Genomic DNA, 21,084 nt, shown 5'->3' with positions numbered 1-21,084 from the left:
ATTGCCAACCCAAGAAGCTCACCTGAGCTGCAGTGTCCAGAGTTTTTATTGGGACTTACTGATTGATTGCTCACATGGTTGAACTTAGTTTCCAGTCTCCCCTCAGGCTGATACCATGTGATCCAAGGGGCCCACCTGAATAACACAGACAATCCTATTACTTTAGAAATAGGGATTTAGAGGTTACTCCCAGGAGCTGAGGAGAAAGGCCAGACCTCTCTTTGGGCAAAGCCAATTATTTACTGTACACCTTCATCACCTATTTCTCCATTGCCCTCCAGATAAAATCCAAACAAAGCTTTATAATCTTATCAGCCTCATCCCTGAATCACTATCCACCCAGTCCATCCCACCTCTAGAAGCTACACTTCAGCTGTTTTAGACTATTAATATATTAGTTTGAATGTGTTGTGTTTGCTCTTACCTCTGCACCTTTGGACATAACATACTATTCCTTCTTCTTGATCTACCATGCTATCCCACCCTCACCTCACCCAGTCCAATCTCTTACCCATTCTTTAGGTTTCCATCTAACGTCACTTCCTTTGTTCACCAACCTAACACTCAAAATGAGTTAGGTGTCTCTTCCACATCCTCTTACAGAATACCCAGTGCTTACTCCTTTTGTAGCACTTGTTTATTATTTTTTTGTCCACGAATATTTATATATCTTTTACTTGACTAATGGTCTTCAAAATAAGGTGTACCCAAAATAATCCATTTCAGTGAAGGAATAAAATATTAAAATCTTTTTCCTTGTATACAAAATATGAACTTAAGGGAATTCCCTGGCTGACCAGTGGTTAGGACTCAGTACTTTCACTGCCGTGGCCTGGGTTGAGTCCCTGGTGGGGGAACTAAGATATCCTGCAAGACACACGGTGTGGCCAAAAAAAAATAATGAAGTTAGGTGCTTGTAATACTTGATATATTGATTGAGGTTGGCAGCTTGTTCTGTACGACAACTGACTTCATGTCAGACATGGTAAATGAGGTATCCTGATGAAGTGCAAGTTTCTTAGCTTAGAAGAGTTGACAGTGGCACCCTTACTCCAATTTTCAGAACATTATGAATTATTTCAGTTTACCTGCTCTCATTAAATTGATTCATTGATTATATTTACTGGTTTTAACAAAATTAGCCCTTACAAAATAGACAGTTGACTTTAAAGATTCCTGCAAAGTGCTCGCTTTGACAGCACATATACTGAAATTGGAAGGATACAGAAGATTAGCATGGCCCTGCACAAAGATGACACGCAAATTCGTGAAGCATTCCTGAGGAGACTGTTGCTCGCCATGGCTGACGAAAAGCCCAAGGAAGGAGTCAAGACTGACAACAACGATCATAATAATTTGATGAGGCAGGATGCTTCTGTGGTGCAGTTTAAGATTAAGAGGCATACACCACTTAGTAAACTAATGAGAGCCTATTGTGAACAACAGGGTTTGTCAATGAGGCAGATCAGATTCCGATTTGATGGGCAGCCAATCAGTGAAACAGACACACCTGCGCAGTTGAAAATGGAGGATGAAGATACAATAGATGTGTTCCAGCAGCAGACAGGAGGTGTCTACTAAAAAGGGAACCTGCTACTTTACTCCAGAATTGTTCCTCCAGACCAAGAAGACATTCTCAATTAGAAAACCGCAATTGGGTTCCATCACATCCTGACTCCTGCTACATAGTTTCTCTATTCTTTCATTTTCCCCTTCTCCATTCCTTTATTGTACATAAAGTAGACGGTGTACAAGCATATTGCATTTTTTTAAAGTAAATGGCCAATGGTATGTTTTGATCGACATCAGATGGAGATGGAATGGGGAAAAATACTGGTTCTGTGAAGATACCCCCTTTTCTCCATTAGTGGCATGCTCATCAGCTCTTATCTTTATATTCCAGTAAGTTATTTTGCTCTCACTGTTTAACAAAAAAAGAACAACATAAAAATTCTTGCATACCTTGTTCGATTGGAGAATTTTAATGTTTTCATTTATCATTGTAAAACAAAGGACAATTTTACAGCTTCTTTGTATGTAGCTGTTACATGTTACATGTTACAATCTGTCTTTAAGTAGGGATAAATTACTCTAAAAGAAATGAATCCTAGGTAGTTTTCCCTTCAAGTCAAGTTTAAATAAACTTCTTGTTTAAAATGAAAAAAAAAGATTCCTGCAAAGAAATCATGGGTTGAACATAATATTTGTAATGCAAATGTAAAAAGGAACAAAACTTAAGAGCCTATATTTCTCCCATCTTTACTTATATTAGATTTTTTTAAAGGTGATTATATTTGATGAGAAATCCACAAAAATGGAACTATTAAGTAGATTATGTGGAACACAGCTTACTCAAAGAAATACTAATATATTGCTGGTGAGAGTGGTATGTATGCATGGATGTGTATGTATGGAATTTGTATTTATATATACACACATGAGAAATGTGTATCTACATTTGGGGTGGGGGTATTCATGATGCTCCAAATTTTTTTTTTCTTTTTTTTTTTTAACATCTTTATTGGAGTCTAATTGCTTTACATTGTTTTATTAGTTTCTGCTGTATAACAAAGTGAATCAGCTATACATATGCATATATCCCCATATCTCCTCCCTCTTGCGTCTCCCTCCCACCCTCCCTATCCCACCCCTCTAGGTGGTCACAAAACACCGAGCTGATCTCCCTGTGCTATGCGGCTGCTTCCCACTAGCTATCTGTTTTACATTTGGTAGTGTATATATGTCAGTGCCACTCTCTCACTTCGTCCCAGCTTACCCTTCCCCCTCCCTGTGTCCTCAGATCCATTCTCTAAGTCTGTGTCTTTATTCCTGTCCTGCCCCTAGGTTCTTTAGAACCATTTTTTTTTTTTTTTTTAGATTCCATATATATGTGTTAGCATACGGTATTTGTTTTCTCTTTCTGACTTACTTTACTCTGTATGACAGACTCTAGGTCCATCCACCTCACTACAAATAACTCAATTTCATTTCTTTTTATGAATGAGTAATATTCCATTGTATATATGTGCCACATCTTCTTTATCCATTCATCTGTCGATGACACTTAGGTTGTTTTCATGTCCTGGCTATCGTAAACAGAGCTGCAATGAACACTGTGGTACATGACTTTTTTTTTTTTTTGCGGTACACGGGCCTCTCTCTCACTGTTGTGGCCTCTCCCGTTGCGGAGCACAGGCTCCGGACGTGCAGGCTCAGCGGCCATGGCTCACGGACTCGGCCGCTCCGCGGCATGTGGGATCTTCCCGGACCGGGGCACGAACCCGTGTCCCCTGCGTCGGCAGGCGGACTCTCAACCACTGCGCCACCAGGGAAGCCCCATGACTCTTTTTGAGTTATCGTTTTCTCAGGGTATATGCCCAGTAGTGGGATTGCTGGGTCGTATGGTAGTTCTATTTTTAGTTTTTTAAGGAACCTCCATACTGTTCTCCATAGTGGCTGTATCAATTTACATTCCCACCAACAGTGCAAGAGGGTTCCCTTTTCTCCGCCCCCTCTCCAGCATTTATTGTTTCTAGATTTTTTGATGATGGACATTCTGACTGGTGTGAGGTGTTACCTCACTGTAGTTTTGAGTTGCATTTCTCTAGTGATTAGTGATGTTGAGCATCCTTTCATGTGTCCGTTAGCAATCTGTATATCTTCTTTGGAGAAGTGTCTATTTAGGTCTTCTGCCCATTTTTGGATTGGGTTGTTTGTTTTCTTGATATTGAGCTGCATGAGCTGCTTGTAAATTTTAGAGATTAATCCTTTGTCAGTTGCTTCATTTGCAAATATTTTCTCTCATTCTGAGGGTTGTCTTTTCGTCTTGTTTATGGTTCCTCCAAATTTTTTTGATAGAGTGCTTGAGCAAGTGTTTGGAGACAGTTGCATTAGATTATAAGCTACATGTTTGCCATCACATCCCTAGGTCAGTAATGACAGGGACATATACAACACACAATAAATATTTGCTGATCCAATGAATGAGCGAAGAGATTAAAAATAAGATATTATTCTTACTACTTTAAACTGCTTTTTAAAAAACTTAGTAAATTTTGCGATTCTCATATTTTTAAAACTTTTTATTATAGGAAATTTAAAGTATATAAAAAATAGTGTCCTTACCACCCAACCTCAGCAATGATCAATTTGTGGCCAATCTTTTTTCATCTATATCTTCACACATCTCACCCTACCTCCCATTATTTATATTCTGTGTAATTTTTAAATGAATACACAGTAATTTGATCACAATTCTATTAAACATTTTAGGTGTTACAAATTTTTGGTTGCTTTAAGAATATTTTGATGGTCATCCTTTGAGCATACCTTTGGTTTTCTTAGAGTGTATTTATATATAGTATATAGTGTTGGGATTACATTAAATATTTTCACATATTTAAGGCTTTTGGTACATAGTTTTTAAGTGTCTTCTAACAAGGTTTTACTAGTTTACTCTCTAAGCAGCTATATATAAGAAAAAGATTATTGGTGTTATGAAATGATTTAAACATTTAGAAAATAACAGAAAATAATAAAAATATCCATATACCCACCATTCCGTTTCAACAAGTTGTTTAAGATTATTTTAAGGAAATAAAACATTTCATAAGGAATTGAAGACTTTGTTGTCACTGTCTTCTATGAACCCATTCCCCTTTCTTTCTTTCCAGAGGTAATCTGGGAGTTTGGGGAATGTATCCTTCACACACATATTTGTATGGTCAGTATATGGTGGGCTTTTTTTGTTTTTGTTTTCATAAGTAGCTATCTTGAGACTGACCTTTTTAAAAAAGATTTATTCATATTGATACACATAGATATAGTTTTTTCATTTTAGCTACTATATAGCATTCTATATGAGTGTATTTTATCTATCCAATTTCCTATTGATGGACAGTTGAGTTGTTTCTAATTTTTGCATGTTATGCACTATAATGGTTAAAAATAGCTGCTCTAGTGGGTAAATCCTGAAATCTCAAAAGCTTAACATAATGTTAGTTTATTTCTTGCTCATAGAGTACCTTCAATGGAGAAGGTGCTGTGTTCTATGGAGTGATTAAGGGACTCAGGCTAATAGAGAGTCTGTCGTCTTCAATTTGTGGTTTCCAGGGTTGCTCTAGGCATCAAAATACATCCAGCAAACATAAGAATGGAGAATGGTATTGGAGGTTTTTAGGGGCCAGTCCTTGGAAGTGGCATATATAATTTTGTTCACTTTCCATTGATTAGAATTCCAGTCACGTGACACTACCTAGGGCCCACAGTTCCCAGCAAACAAGACTGGGAAATGTAGTCACTGGCTTGGCAGTTAAGAAACAACTTCATACTATGTAGAAAAAAACCACATAACTTTGGTGGATAGCTGGTATTCTCTGCTTTACAAATAATTCTACAGTTTGGACATGTCTCCTTGTGCATGTGTTCATAGATTTCTTGAGTATATACCTAGAAATGGAATTGTCAGGTTGAAGTTACATACACTTTTACTTTGTTAGATACTGACAGATAACTTTGTCCAACAGCACTGTATGAGAGGTCTGGTTTCTCCATGTTCTCACTAATATTTGAACTGCAGTACTGCTTGGCTTGTATTTCTACACAGCTGTGTGCCATTAATGCCACTGAACTCTGTTGGAAAGAGGAGAATACTTATAGGTGACTGGGGTCTTGGTTTAGGGCATTTTGGAGGACACTTGCCTAAAAGTCTAGACCAGTGCTGTCTAATAGAAACATAATTGAGCCACATATATAACTTAAAATTTTCTATTAACCACATTTTAAAAATGGAAAGTGAATTTAATTTAATAATTTATTTTATTTAACCCAGTGTATCTAAATATGTTATCATTTAAACATGTGATCAGTATTAAAATATTATTGAGATATTTTTCATTTTTTATAGCAGTTTTCAGAATCCTGTTTGTATCTTACACGTAAAGCAGATCTCAATTGGAATATCACATTTAAAATATCAGTAGCCACTTGCGGCTAGTGGCTACCATATTGAATGGCACAGGTTTAGATATAATAACAAAAACTTTAATTCTGTAACACATATCTGACATTTAATTTCAAAGTCATATTCATTTATTTATTTAATATTTATTTATTTATTTGGTTGCCCCGGGTCTTAGTTGCAGCAGGCAGCCTCCTTAGTTGCAGCTCCAGGGCTCCTTAGTTGCAGCTCACTGGCTACTTAGTTGAGGTATGCAAATCTTAGTTGTGGCATGCATGTGAGATCTAGTTCCCTGAGCAAGGATTGAACCCAGGCCTCCTGCACTGGGGGCGCGGAGTCTTATTCACTGTGCCACCAGGGAAGTCCCTCAAACTCATATTTAAATGGATGCTCACTCCACCCAATTCATATTTATCTAGCCTTTAGAGAAATAGCAAGCTGAATTTGTTTTTCCTAGATTTCTTCCTATGACTAGAGAACTATACACACACACACACACACACACACAGACATATATAAGAGCTTTTAGTTATTTATTTTGGCCATGCTGTATGGCATGCAGAATCTTAGTTCTGTGACCAGGGATCGAACCCATGCCTCCTGCAGTGGAAATGCAGAGTCCTAATAACCACTGGACTGCCAGGGAAGTCTGGAGAATAATATGATTTAGATTTAGATTATCGAATTGTTAATTTCTCCTCACATAGTTTATAGTGTGGTAGTTTTCTATTGCTGTGTAACATGCTACTGAAACTTAGTGGCTTAAAACAACATCCATTTACTATCTTACAGTTTTGTAGGTCAGAAGTCTGTTAATGTTCAGCTGGGTTCTCTGCTTAAGGTCTCGAGTCAAGGCTGAAGTCAAAGTGTTGGCCAGGCTGGGCTCTTATCTGGAGACTCAGGAGAAGACTCCACTTCCCAGCCCATTCAGGTTGTTAACAGTCTAGATCTTTGTTATAGATCTGAGGTTCCCATTTCCTTGCTGGCTGTGGGGTGGTGACGAGGTGGGCTGATTATCTATTGATAGAAACCACCCACTTTCCTTCTCATATGACCCTCTCTGTCTTCATACCAGCAGTGGCACATGCTTCCTCATGCTTCAGTCTCTCTGGCTTCCCCTGCTATCAGTCAGAGAAAGCTCTATGCTTGTAAGGGCTCATGTGATTAGATCAGGTCCACCGAGATAATCTCCCTCTCTTAAGATCAACTTGCCATATAGTATAACACAATCACAGGAGTGATGTCAAATTAGTATTCACAGATTTTAGTGAGCATCTTTGGGAGACCATTTTAGTAATTCTTTGTGCTACAGTAGAGAAAGAAGATGGAAGAACATTTTAATTATTTTGTTTAGAGGTCTTTTAATTTCACTTCTAAATGAAAGAAAAATACTTTTCCCGTTTCTTTTTGTCTCTACTCCCAACAGTGTGGTCCAAGCTTCCATCACCTCTTGGCTGGCTGTAGCAGTACTCCTAACTGCTATTGCTTTTTCCACGTTTCCCTCCCTTCAGTCAGTTTTCCGTATAACAGTTATCTGGGTCTCACCTTGCTCAGCCACTATGCTTTAGTCACAGTGGTCTTGATTTAATTCCCAGAAACTGCCATGCTGTGTCCTGCCTCAGGGACTCTGTATTTTTGTTTTGTTTGCCCAAGCACCTTGCCCCCTTCTCTACAACTGTCCAACTCAACCATTAGGTCTTATCTTAAATATCTCTTTCTCATAGAGGTGTTTCTTTACCTATGGTCTAAATTAAGTCTTGGTTTTTGGTTTCCATGGTATCCTTTTTCTCTATATCCACTTATAATTTATACATATATGTATTCATGTGTTAGTTATTTGATGTCTCTGTACCACACTGAGGGCAACAGATAAAGAATGTTTTGTTTACCTTCGTGTATCCAGCACCTAGTACAGGTCCTGGCACATAGTAGGCACTCATTAAATATTTATTGAATAAATGAATGAATCTTCAACTTTTTCTCTGCTCGGTCCAGGTTGTTTCCTTTCTAGATTTTTATAGGCCTATTCTCATTACCTTCTTTCTCTTTGTTATTATTTTCTTCCTTTGCTCTACTCTGAATGGTGGAGGAACGTGGCTTCCTGTTTTATGTTATTGTTGGTATGTATTAACATTTTCAACTAGTGGCAGAAATATGTTTGCAGGTTTTTTTTTTTTTTTGCGGTACGCGGGCCTCTCACTGTTGTGGCCTCTCCCCTTGCGGATAACAGGCTCCGGACGCGCAGGCTCAGTGGCCATCGCTCACGGGCCTAGCCGCTCCGCGGCATGTGGGATCTTCCTGGACCGGGGCACGAACCTGTGTCCCCTGCATCGGCAGGCGGACTCTCAACCACTGCGCCACCAGGGAAGCCCTGCAGTTTTTATTACTGATTAACACTCCACAATTTTGTAAATGAAAATTTTTGTGGGCTTAGAAGAGTAGTCTTATGTAAATTCTTTGAGAATATTGTGAACAATGACAATTTTGAAGCATAATAATACTTTGTAGAGAGTAATGAGCTAGTTAAAAGGTTGAGAGTATTCTTAATTCCTTGTGTGTATTTTCACTTAAGATTTTACCTTCTGGTGTATAGCTCGGAGGAAAACCAGTCCATTACTTCCTATCTTAGTTTAAGTCATCAAAGAAAAAGAACCAAAAGGCTTTAACACAACACTGTAAATCAACTATACTTCAATTAAAAAAAATGAATTAAAAAAAAAAAGAACCAAAAGACTAATCTGCTGGGTTAGAAATAGCAAAGATAAGTTTTTTCCTGGTGACTTGATTTCATAATGAATTATAAGATTCCTACAGAAACATTACAGTTTTTGTCTTTTATAGATTTGAAGCATTTGACCTGCTTCTACCACAAGGCACAGCCTCTGATCTTTGATATTTATTCACATTTTTCTACTTTGTGAATCTAAAAACAAAAACTAAAATAAAAACCAGTTTTTAATAAGCTTGTTTCTTGAGAAGTATATTGTGCTACAGCCAGTTTTCACATTTGCATATAAAAATAAGCAACAAAAATGTAATGCTTTTAAGTTGATATATATATATTATTTATAAAATTGGCTTTGAGGTGTGTGGTATGTAAAAGTCTTTCTTAGGCTAAAACTCTAGAGGGCAAGAATCATGCTCTAAACATGTTCTTCATTGAACCTAACAAGTTATCACATAAATATGAGAGGTGATAGTCATTAAATCAGGCTGTCACTGCTTTTGCAATAGGAATGACCTCTGAAGTTTTGGAATTTGATTTCTGGCAACACTGAATATTTATTAGTTCATATAGTCTTGGTTTAGGCAGCTTATAAGTAATCTCATATATTACTTAGAAGGAGACTTGTATTATTCACAGTCTACTTATACAATCAGAGGAACATAAATATTTTCAGTTTTTCAAGGTCATATGGAAAGTTAACTGTGCATCTAAAAATAATTTTCAGTTTTTTAAGGCAGATAAATACAACTTTGCATTTAAATACCCTTTACCAGGGTAGTCTCTAATCATAAATATCTTTCTATAAGACTTGGTTAGCAGTGTGAACCAGAGGTTTACACCTCTGCACCTGAAATAATAATTGTAGAGCTAGTAGTTGTAAGCTGCTCCTGTTTCTTTTGTTGCTACTACATTTATTGAGAGCTTGCTTAGGCACTGTTTTATATTTAATACCTCAATTAATCCTTGAAAAAACTGTTTGATGTTAGTTTCTATTATTAGCCCATTTTGCAGATGTGAAGGCCAAGGCACAGAAAGTTTAAAGAACTCAAGTTTCCACCATCAGTGGTGTCACTAGGACATGAACCCAGGCAGACTGATTCCAGGGGTTATAGCTATAAAGTTCATTTTATAACTTTCATGCTATGTTAGAAACATGTTTCTATAGGGAAAAATCACAGTGAAGATGCAGTTCAATTGTTTGAATTTTGAGCACTGCCATTTCTGAGTTTAGGCTCTTATTTCTTTCCTTGATTACTTTGGTAGCCTCCTAACTAATGTGCCTGCCGTTAGTCTCTTTTCCCTCTAATCTAGGCTCCCTGGGTTTTCTGACATAATTGAATTTTCTCTAAAGATATCAAATTATTTCTTGCCTCTCTGCCTTTGTAGATGCTATTTCTTCCTCATGGAACATCACTTTCTTGGCTAACTGTAACTAACCTACCTTTTGAGGGAGAGAGGGTGGTTGGATTTTTACTATCTTCAACCATAAAGTGCTATAGTATTAACTATAAATAAAGAACATGCTAAGGTTTTTGCATCAAGTATTTTTCTGAACTCTGGCCTCTCATGAAAGACAAGAAAAAACTAAAAATTCATGCTGCTTATTGAAAACACAATTGAAATCCAGAAATTCTTTAAACAGTAGACTAACAGAAAGTTCACAACTTGGTATATAGCTCATAAGGTGCCTGGAGATTATTTTTTTCCATTTTGTACTTGACTAATCCTGTAATCTATTTCGATTTTTTTTTTTTTTTTTTTTTTTTGCGGTACGCGGGCCTCTCACTGCTGTGGCCTCTCCCGTTGCAGAGCACAGGCTCCGGACGCGCAGGCCCAGTGGCCATGGCTCACGGGCCCAGCCGCTCCGTGGCATGTGGGACCCTCCCGGACTGGGGCACGAACCCATGTCCCCTGCATCGGCAGGCGGACTCCCAACCACTGCGCCACCAGGGAAGCCCTATTTCGATTTTTTAACTTCGGTATTAATTGTTGAAGTAGCCAAAGACACCTATTTTCTATAGATTTTTAATGCCTAATATAATAGCCATCTACTCAACGCACTGTTTCTTGGAAAGAAATCCTTAAAAATTTTTTTAAATTAAGTATAAAGAGAAGTATTCTTTTGTTCAATTAGTTTGCAATCTATATTAATGTCATATATTCAGTATGTTATCTTTTAGAAGCCAGTAAAATACATACTGGTCATTAATAAGCAGTGGATTATAGATTAAAGCAGTGATCACTTATATTCTAGAAGTGTATTCCCATCATTGGGTCCTTATGCTGTAACAGAGTTTTGGAATCATTATTGTTGTAAAATCATTATTTCTTTGCATAATGCACTCAAGAGTGGCTCAAAATAAAGACTGTCCTTTAGTCAGAATTCCATTTTATATATTAAAATATCCAGTTTATGTTCAACATATACATGATATTAAAGTAAAACTATCCTTGACTCTCAAGGAGAGGAGGAAATAGGACAAGTGATATCACCTTCTAATGTAGGTCTGTACAAATATATTGAAGAAGTGCGCAGGTCCGGCGAGTGCAGGCGCAAAAAGGGTGCAGCTGGAGCGCAGCTGGGTGTCTGGCTTGCGGGTGTCCGAGCTGCTGCGGCCGGAGAGGAGTGGCCGGAACTGCTTGAATATCCACATTTCAGTTTCTGCACCTATCAAGAGTTTTAATTCATCATGGATAATCTGTTAGCAGAAGAAATTCAGCTGAGGGCTAACCAGGTTACTGATGAGTCTCTGGAAAGTACAAGGAGAATCCTGGGTTGAGCCACTGAGTCTCAGGATGCAGGAATCAAAACTATCACTATGCCGGATGAACAAGGGGAACAACTAAAATGCAAAGAAGAAGGCATGGACCAAATAAACAAAGACATGAGAGAAGCAGAGAAGACTTTAACAGAACTAAACAAGTGCTGTGGCTTTTGTCTATGTCCATGTAATAGGACAAAGAACTTTTGAGTCTAGTAAAGCCTATAAGGCAACATGGGGAAATGTTGGAGACAACTCTACTAGCAATGTACTATCTAAGAAGCCAGGCCGAGTGACAAATGGTCAGCCTCAGCAAGCAACCACAGCAGCGGCCAGCAGCTGATACATTAAATGTATAACAAATGATGCCAGGGAAGACGAAATAGAAGAGAACCTGACTCAAGTGGGCAGTATCCTAGGAAATCTAAAAAACATGGCCCTGGACTTAGGCAATGAGATTGAGGCTCAAAATCGACAAATAGAACGGATCACAGAAAAGGCTGACACCAACAAAGATCGTATTGACAATGCCAATGCCAGAGCAAAGAAACGCATTGACAGCTAAAGCTACTGCTGTACTTTATCATTTATTCACCTCCCTAGCTCCTCCTTCAAAGCCATTACCTTTCCAGAGTTTGAAATTTTGGTTCCACACTCTTCTAATCGGGAGATGATGTGGAAGAAGATCTAGGAATAACAGCCCCCCTATTCTTTTATTTTCTCTTTTTCCCTTGAGGGTAGGCTGCTGCTTAGTTTTCCTTCTAGTATTTTCTTTCTTGGTCCATACTCTTAGGTTGGTTTTCATACATCATGTATAGTGTTATTTTTCATTCTCTCCATTTACTTAGCAGGTTCTCCTGCTTTCACAATTTGGAAGCATTGCCAAAGGCAGTCATGTAAAAGGCAGTGGGGGCAGGCACAAGGAGGAAAGGCAAGAGATAAGAAGTTGTTACCTCAGTAAAACCTGCAGACCCTAAAGCCAAAAGTTGCATAACCACAGTGAAGATGTAGTTGGGTTTAATTTCTATTTAAGTTGCATTTATTGCCAATTTAGGCCAATGCTTGGTTTTGGAGCCTGTATATACAGTATTTTTGTTATACATCACAACTTTGCAACCTCTGCTTCAAAAAAGAATAGAATGAGTTTTCTTAAAGTGAGCTTAATTTCTGAACTCCTGGTGATTCATCTATGTACATAGATGCTATGATCCCATTTCATATTGCACCATATAGGAACACATGGTATAAATGAATGGCTTTTTATTTTCATATTATTAATAGTATCATGGTCCCATTACAGGCCTATTAACCTCATAAATTTATTAGTCTTTGAAGAAAAAATATGTAAATATGTATATATAATATGAGAATTTCTCTCTACAGCAGGGCTGAAAATTTTTTGGAAAAGTTTGACAAAGTACATCACGTGAATTCAGATTTACCTCAATGCCAAGAATTATGTTTGGATAGGAAAAAAGAAACTTGTTTTGATCTCAGGTAGAAAATAGTTAGATTGCTTTGAGTTTTATGTAGCTTTAAACTGTTTTTAAAACTAGAATTTATTCTGTTTAACTAAAAATGATTCAGAAAATTACGTCTTTGGTTTACTTATTGATGATTGCACTGTGATTCTCTTAGCCTTTTGTATTCAACTTCCAGAATCACATTTGTTTAGATCCTGAACAGTGTTATAAGAATCTGATTGGTATTTGTCACCTTTATTTAAAAACTAGCTCCTGCACACTTCAAAGCTATTAATGTCGACTGGTTTGACCAATAACCACTGTTTGATCCTTACAGTTAAATTTTGTAACTAAAAAAAAAATACATATATATGTATAAGATCAAAATACATTGAAAATCAAGTATAAAATAAAAGCATTCTCTCAGAATGAGGCCTTATAAATACTCAAACCAATTAAACATTACAGTGGAAAAGTTCATTAAATATTACATTAAGTAATTAGTAATTTTTATATTCCTACATAGGTCAAAATTACCAAACCATGAAACTGAATTTCTTCTCATTTCCCCAAGGATTATGAAAGAGATTTTAATTAAGCTTTGCTATGTTAAGAATTTCCTTGATTTTAGAAAGCTGCTTGTATGTTACTACAGCTTTTCTAAGTGACTGTCTACATAAAGATAGCCTTATGTGTGGCTTGGTAATTTTGTGGTTAATGTATACCATGAAAAAGTTATTATAGGAATTCAATTCATGAAGCATATATGATCAGCTATGTTCAAGCAAGATACTGAATTATTTGGTATTTTGTAATATGTATAATTAGTAGTAAATCCTAAAAAGAATATGATTAGAGTTAAAGACAGTGTCCTTTCGTGAAACTAATGTTAATGGCGTTTGTTTTCTTATTCACTTGTTTTTCACCTCATTATAGAAAGGATTTCAAGTGGCAGATTAATTTTACTATAATGGGAGTAATTATTTAGTCATCAAAAAAAGTTAAGTGTCTACCATATGCTAAGCATTGTGGTAAATGCTGCTTATACGGAATAAAATACAGGTTCCTTTCCTCAAGAAGTGTGTGGTTTAGAGAAAAAGTCAGACAAGTTAACCAGCAAGTACAGTACAATGTGAGTACAATAAAAATTATTATTAACTCTGATATGTAGGAGGTGATATACTAAGCGCATTACATTGTTATTCTCTATTTTTAAATCAGGAAATTAATATTTAATAACATTCGTTAACTCATCTAAGGTCACACAGTAAGTGGTAGAATCAGAATTTGAACTCAGATGTGTCTGACTCCAAAGCTTTTTATTTTGCTGCCTCCCTGTACTGGTAAGAGTTAAGACAGAGTGATGCAGAGGATTTATGGGGACCGTAAGGTGGGTGTGCCAATGTAGGCTATTAGGTTCTGGAAGAGGATGCTTAAATTGAGTTTAAAAGACTAAATAGGAATTAGCCAAGAGGAAAAGGGAGCTGAAAAGCTTTCCAGCGGAGATACTAACTTGTGCAAAGGCATAGAGATGAGAAAGCATAGCCCATATGGGGCTTGTAAGCCCTTATTTCTCTGAATAAAGGAGAGTAGACCTGCAAAAAAAAAAAACTGGAGAAATAACCCCCAAATCATTCATTAATTCATTTATTCAGTCAATATTGGGCACTGTAGACTCTATTCACTGCATCTCTGGGATGATATTGGAATTTTTAAAACTACAAGTCATAGAAATGCCACTAATGTTAACAAAATGCCACATAATCAGGAAAGAGAAGAACTTTATGCTCTTTTGTCCTCTAATTTGTTTTATTTGGCTTTTAGAACAGTGGTTTCTAAATTGTAAAATCTCTCTCTCACTCTCTCTCTCTCTCTCTTTTTCTGATCATTTCTCTCATCATACTACCTGATGCCAAACTGTGGAGATTTTAGAACTGAAGACTGCCTAAAGTGTTCTCAATTCAACTATGCTAAATTCTGTTTACTTCCTAAAGATTTAAGAAAGGCTAAGTATGTTTCTCTGTAGCAGTATCCCCTGTATGACCTTATCTTTCAGGGGATAAATGTACTAAAAGTACTAAAGCAGATCCTTTCAAGGACATGTTTGGAGAGATAGATGCACATCAAGCTGCTAGGTGGATATACAGGACAACGCAAGACCATGACCCGGATAGAAATCAACATATAAAATCTAGGAGGTAGGGAGTGGTTTTTCTGAGTTTGAAGGAGTGATGTTTATCATTAGACACATTCAACATTCAGTGATATGATTATTAGTTTGTTTTCTCCATCTTTACAATCCAAAGAGATAGTCTTCAACATTCATTTCAAATGCTGTCTTCTAGTAGAAGAATTTCCCTGAGATCAGCTGGAAGTAATTATTCCCTCTCCTGAACTTCCCAGCATTTTATCTGTATCTTTTAAAAATACATCCAATAATTCCTTCCTTTTTATAATGTCATTTCTATGCATGTCTCATCTCCTCATTTAAACTGTATGTACCTTCATGTTTGACCCCCGGCACTAAGCTTTGTACGTATAAGGCATTGAGCTAATAGTTAATGAATTAAAGCATAGCATCCCTATCATAAGCTAAATCATTAGGGCAGTGTTTCTGAAAGTGTTGGACATTAATTACTGACTTCAGGATCACCTGGAATGTGTTGTTCAAAATGCAAGTTCCTGTGCTTCTGCCCACACCTACTGAATGAGAATTTCTATGGTTTCCAGTAATCTTGTTTTGAGTAAAAACACTAGATAATTATGATGTACACTAAAGTTTGAGAACCCACTGCCTTAGGGAGAAGGCAAGAATCCAAATTAAAATTGAATTTACATTGAATTGCAGATGTGCTTAATGCTAAAAATAATAAAGTATAAACCATAATGGAAAAGAATATTAAAAAAGAATGTATATATGTGTATAAGTGAGTCACCTTGCTATACAGCAGAGATTGGCCCAACATTGTAAACAAACTATACTTCAATTAAAAAATAAATAAATAAGTAAAGTAGCGAGACTTCCCTGGTGGCGCAGTGGTTAAGAATCCGCCTGTCAATGCAGGAGACACGGGTTCGATCCCTGGTCCAGGAAGATCCCACATGTCGCAGAGGAACTAAGCCTGTGCACCACAACTACTGAGCCTGTGCTCTAGAGCCCATGAACCACAACTACTGAAGCCCGCGTGCCTAGAGCCCGTGCTCTGCAACAAGAGAAGCCACCGCAATGAGAAGCCTGCACACCACAACGAAGAGTAGCCCCCACTTGCTGCAACTAGAGAAAGCCCGCGTGCAGCAAAGAAGACCCAACACAGCCAATAAATAAATAAATAAATTTATATTAAAAAACGGTAGCATTTTGTACATAGCATGTAAGATGAAAATATAAGAAGAAAGAACTGAACAGGAAGATATTTTCAGTGAAGTTTTTCTGTATGTCAGGAAAGATCAGTGTTCAGTATTCTGGAACTTTAATCTTAAAAAGCATATTTAGATGTAAATAATTTAGAATATTGATGACCATTTTCTTTGAATGCATTTGAAGTAAAACACCATGGTTTTATAACTAAAGACTAAGAAAAGATGCTTTGAACATTCTTATTGGCACGTTCTTGTATTGCTGTATGCATAGATGTCTTTTAAGGCATGATTTCCTATAATATAGTTTGTGACTCATAGTTTTATTGTAAGAAATAGTGTGGTTAGATACCATTTAACCATATATGCTTCTCCTTATCTTTAACAACACGTTGTATTTTAGATTTACTTGTCTGTGAATGTTTTTATCTGTGACTTTTAAAAATATGAAATTGTTGATAGAATGTCAACTATCTTGACTTATGTATTGTTTAAATTGATAAGGGCTGGGATAAGCTGTAGCAAGCAACTCCAGTATAGATCTTCATCATCCAGGTAGTTCTTTTATTTCTAAAATATAAATTGTTGGGCTTCCCTGGTGGTGTAGTGGTTAAGAATCCAATCCGCCTGCCAGTGCAGGTGACACAGGTTCAATCCCTAGTCTGGGAAGATCCCATGTGCTGTGGAGCAGCTAAGCCCATACACCACAACTACTGAGCCTGCACTCTAGAGGCTGCGAGCCACAACTACTGAAGCCTGTGCGCCTAGAGCCCGTGCTTTGCAACAAGGGAAACCACCACAATGAGAAGCCTGAGCACCTCAACGAAGAGTAGCTCCCGCTCGTCACAACTAGAGAAAGCTCATGCGCAGCAACGAAGACCCAACACAGCCAAAAATAAATTAAAAAAAATATATATAAATTGTTTTATGAACTTAAGCTGTTCTTATAGTAGTAATAAAGATAAGAAGTGCTTAAAAAGTGCTTATAATGTAGAGAACTAGTCCAGATACTATGTATATATTAATTCATTTAATTCTCACAACAACCAAATGAAGCAGGCAGTGTTATCAACCACACTTTGCAGATAAGGAAGCTAAGGTATTGAGAAAGAAATTTGTCCAAGTTCACATAGCTGGTAAGTGGCTAGGATATGAACCCCTACAGAGTAGCTTCAGAGTCAGCACTCTTAACCACTCTGCAATAATGTTATTATTTTTTTTAACTAGCACGTAACTTGACTTTGTCTTAGTCACTATCAGGAGCATTTTCCAGCAATAGTAATAATAATTGGCAAATGTTTCCAAGTAAAAATTTTAAACAAATTCAGCGTATATCTAAACATCATCTTTTTTGAATGGTCTTAATGCTATTCTTACTTTTACTGATTTTACGTAGTAATATCAAGATTTCTTACTTAAAATTAGTTGGCAATCTGATTGACACAAGTGAAAGTCCAGTAAGTTTATTTTATTAATTTAATTTATTTTTAAAATTTTATTTGTTTTATTTTTTGGCTACGTTGGGTCTTCATTGCTGTGCACGGGCTTTCTCTATTTGAGGTGAGTAGGGGCTACTCTTTGTTGCGGTGCACAGGCTTCTTATTTAGGTGGCTTTCCTTGTTGAAGAGCATGGGCTCTAGGCGTGCGAGCTTCAGTAGTTGCAGCAAGTGGGCTCAGTAGTTGTGGCACACGGGCCCTAGAGTGTGTGGGCTTCAGTAGTTGTGGCATGTGGGCTCAGTAATTGTGGCTCACGGGCTCTAGAGTGCAGACTCAGTAGTTGTGGCACACGGGCTTAGTTGCTCCGTGGCATGTGGGATCTTTCCGGACCAGGGGTTGAACCCGTGTCCCTGCAGTGGCAGGTGGTTTCTTAACCACTGCACCACCAGGGAAGTCCCAGGTCCAGTAATTTTAATTTTCAGAAGCTATTGGAACACTTAACAGATTTTTTAAAAACTATATTTATTTATTTTTGGCTGCATTGGGTCTTTGTTGCTGCGTGTTGGCTTTCTTTAGTTGTGGTGGGTGGGGACTGCTCTTCATTGTGGTGTGCGGGCTTCTCATCGTGGTGGCTTCTCTTGTGGAGCATGGGCTCTAGGCACATGGGCTTCAGCAGTTGTGGCACGCAGGCTCAGTAGTTGTGGCTTGTGGGTTGCAGAGCGCAGGCTCAGTAGTTGTGGCGCATGGGCTTAGTTGCTCCATGGCATGTGGGATCTTCCTGGACCAGAGCTCAAACCTGTGGCCCCTGCATTGGCAGGTGGGTTCTTAAAAGCCACTGTGCCACCAGGGAAGCTCCACTTAACAGATTTTTAGAAAATAAAAAAGCTAGATAAATTTTCATACTGATCATTTTTTAAAATTATATATACAAGATGTTTTAGTAATATATATTCTTTTTGATAAAGCACTGAAGTTTTTCTCTGCAAAAAGTACATTTTTTTTTTAATTTATTTTTTTGACCATCCTGCCGCAAGGCATGTGGGATCTTATCACTAGTTCCCCAGCCAGGGATTGAAATCGCACCCCCTGCATTGGAAGCGTGGAGTCTTAACCACTGGACCGCCAGGGAATTCCCCAAAACGACATTTTTTTAATTGGTGTTTCTGTGGTACACATGAAAATATCTGTCCTTGGTCTGTGTCATTTCCTCATTTTTAATTCTACAAATTGGTCATTTTAGGTGTCATTAATTGTTTTGTTTCAATAAATAAATACTGAAGGTGATTTAACCACCTTGTAAAAATAGCTAACTTATGAATGCTATATATTAGGCTGTGTTTTAATATGTTAATTGTTTTTAAAAATCTATCCCATCAAAACACTAACTTGTTTAAAAAGTTCAGTTTTAAAATATCACCAACCTCTGTTATAATCAGGACAGCTCAGAAGAAGAGGAGACGTAAATTAGAGAAACCCAGAATGGAAAATAAAGAAGAGAGAGTTTTTTACCCTTAGAATAAAGGGTTCCACAATGAGGAGGTGGGCTCTAAGAATCTTGAATAAGAAGATCATAGGTATGCCCAATTAAGTGGCTCTTAATAACATTATTTTTATTTTTTCAGTGCAAATTTACAATGAAGTAAACTGAAAAACAGATGAACATTGAATTATCTGTGGAATTCTTAAGGAAGGGTCACTTTTATATGGGAAAAGATATTTCTTGTACTTTTATCTTTTGATCTATATTTTGTCATTTTGTTAATGGTGGAAAGAGAATAAACATCATTTTTTATGAACAAAATATTTTTTTCTAAGTTTGAAACCAGTATGAACCTTGCTGTAAATATTCAAGTTTTTAAAAATATAAATTAAATATTTGATTGTGCTACTAAACGTGTCATTTTACCTGATGGCTAGGAGGAGTCAAACATAGTCAAGAGGGGTACCTAATGCGTACCTTTAGAGAGTACGTAAAGCATTTACTAACTGTAGGAAGAATGATCATGTCTTATTTCTCAAATAAATAGAATTTTAATTTACTTATACAAGGAAGTTATTCTGTATTTACTTATTTTATGTAGAGTTTCCTACTAGAATATAAGCTCCCTGAAGGCAGGGACTCTGTTTTACTCACCATCCTATCCTCAATACCTAGAATACTGAATGCTGAGTACATAGTAGGTTTTCAGTAAGTACTTGATGAGTAAATGGAATAGATGTTTATACATGTTTTTTATTGTGGTGAAATATACATAATAATTAACATGTTTTAAATGGCGTTTTTATATCTGGTTAGATAAAAGACACATGCTCATTGTAGAAATATTTGAAACTATTATGAAACAGAAGAGTTACTTGTAGTTTGCAACTTCAAATAGCCATTCTTAAGGAATATTTTTCTCTAATTCTTTTTTATGCAGATATATTTATAACTAAATTGAGATCACACATACACATAATACATATAGTTTTGTGCCCTGCTTTTTTAATTTAATACTTTCAAGTGAGCACTTTTCTAAATCATTAACTATTACTTGAAAACATGTTAAAAGGTTGTTAAGGGTCTAAGTGCAGTTTTGCTCAAAATTCACAATAATAAATACATTTTACTTTGTGATTAAGACTATACATAAACATTTAATTGTATTAAAAATTGTAAAGCAGTAGTTACGAAGTGTGATGAATTCTGATTTTTTCATATGTTGTTTTTTTGAAATATGCTTGTCACATCCCTCCAAACTGATTTTGCATCTCAGTAATGGGTAGCAGCCTACAGTTGGGAAAGTACAGTTCTCTTGTATGAGTATTCTGTAATTCAGTTATGCCCCTTTTATTGGACAAATTCGGTTCTTTCCATTATTTTGCCGGTAGGTATAAGTTCTTAAAAGTGTGTTTGAGCATATTTACTAAAGTAATTTATGCTGGTTATAATAAATTGTTGCTAAAGTGTTAAAATGTAAAAGTCTTCTTTATCAGTTTGATGTATATCCTTTCAGATTTTCCTTTTTTCATGCAAAGGTGAGATACACTGTCAAATTATTAAAATTATTTTTATGGCCCTCAGTAGAGTTTAATAACTTGCCTTACATTGGTCCTGGGCATGGGCGTTATGTAATTTTTGTTAATTTTTTCCTCCAGTTTTACTAGGACACAATTAACACATGATATTGTGTTATGCAAAGTGTGCAAAGTGTAAAGTGGCTTTCAGATTTTTCTATGCAGTCATTCACTCTCTATATCAATCTCTATACACACATTTTTTTCCCTAAACAAAAATGCTGTTATTCTAACACCTTTTAAGTTTTTTAGTTAATGTATCATGGATATATTTTCATATCAACATGTAAAAAGTTACACCATTCTTTTGTCTGCTGCCTA

The 21,084-nt window shown here is 36.6% G+C and overlaps 1 protein-coding gene, 1 non-coding gene and 2 pseudogenes across 2 annotated transcripts in view; all 4 read left to right on the top strand.

Moving 5' to 3' along the window:
* The window catches only part of PPM1E (protein phosphatase, Mg2+/Mn2+ dependent 1E), a 196,518-nt gene that overhangs the window by 6,015 nt on the left and 169,419 nt on the right, over positions 1–21,084 (top strand). The gene's annotated exons all lie outside the window — the stretch shown is intronic.
* Positions 831–1,698, top strand: LOC132415260 (small ubiquitin-related modifier 2 pseudogene; annotated as a pseudogene).
* LOC132415606 (U6 spliceosomal RNA) lies at positions 1,184–1,287 on the top strand. Its single transcript, XR_009517328.1, has one exon. It is a non-coding gene; the product is annotated as a U6 spliceosomal RNA (small nuclear RNA).
* On the top strand, positions 10,813–12,077 carry LOC132414306 (synaptosomal-associated protein 23 pseudogene; annotated as a pseudogene).

The sequence above is a fragment of the Delphinus delphis genome, chromosome 19, assembly GCF_949987515.2.
Source record: "Delphinus delphis chromosome 19, mDelDel1.2, whole genome shotgun sequence".
In the NCBI taxonomy this organism is placed as follows: domain Eukaryota; kingdom Metazoa; phylum Chordata; class Mammalia; order Artiodactyla; family Delphinidae; genus Delphinus; species Delphinus delphis.
The sequence above is the reverse complement of the archived record's forward strand: the minus strand, read 5'-3'. Positions and strand labels throughout refer to the sequence as shown.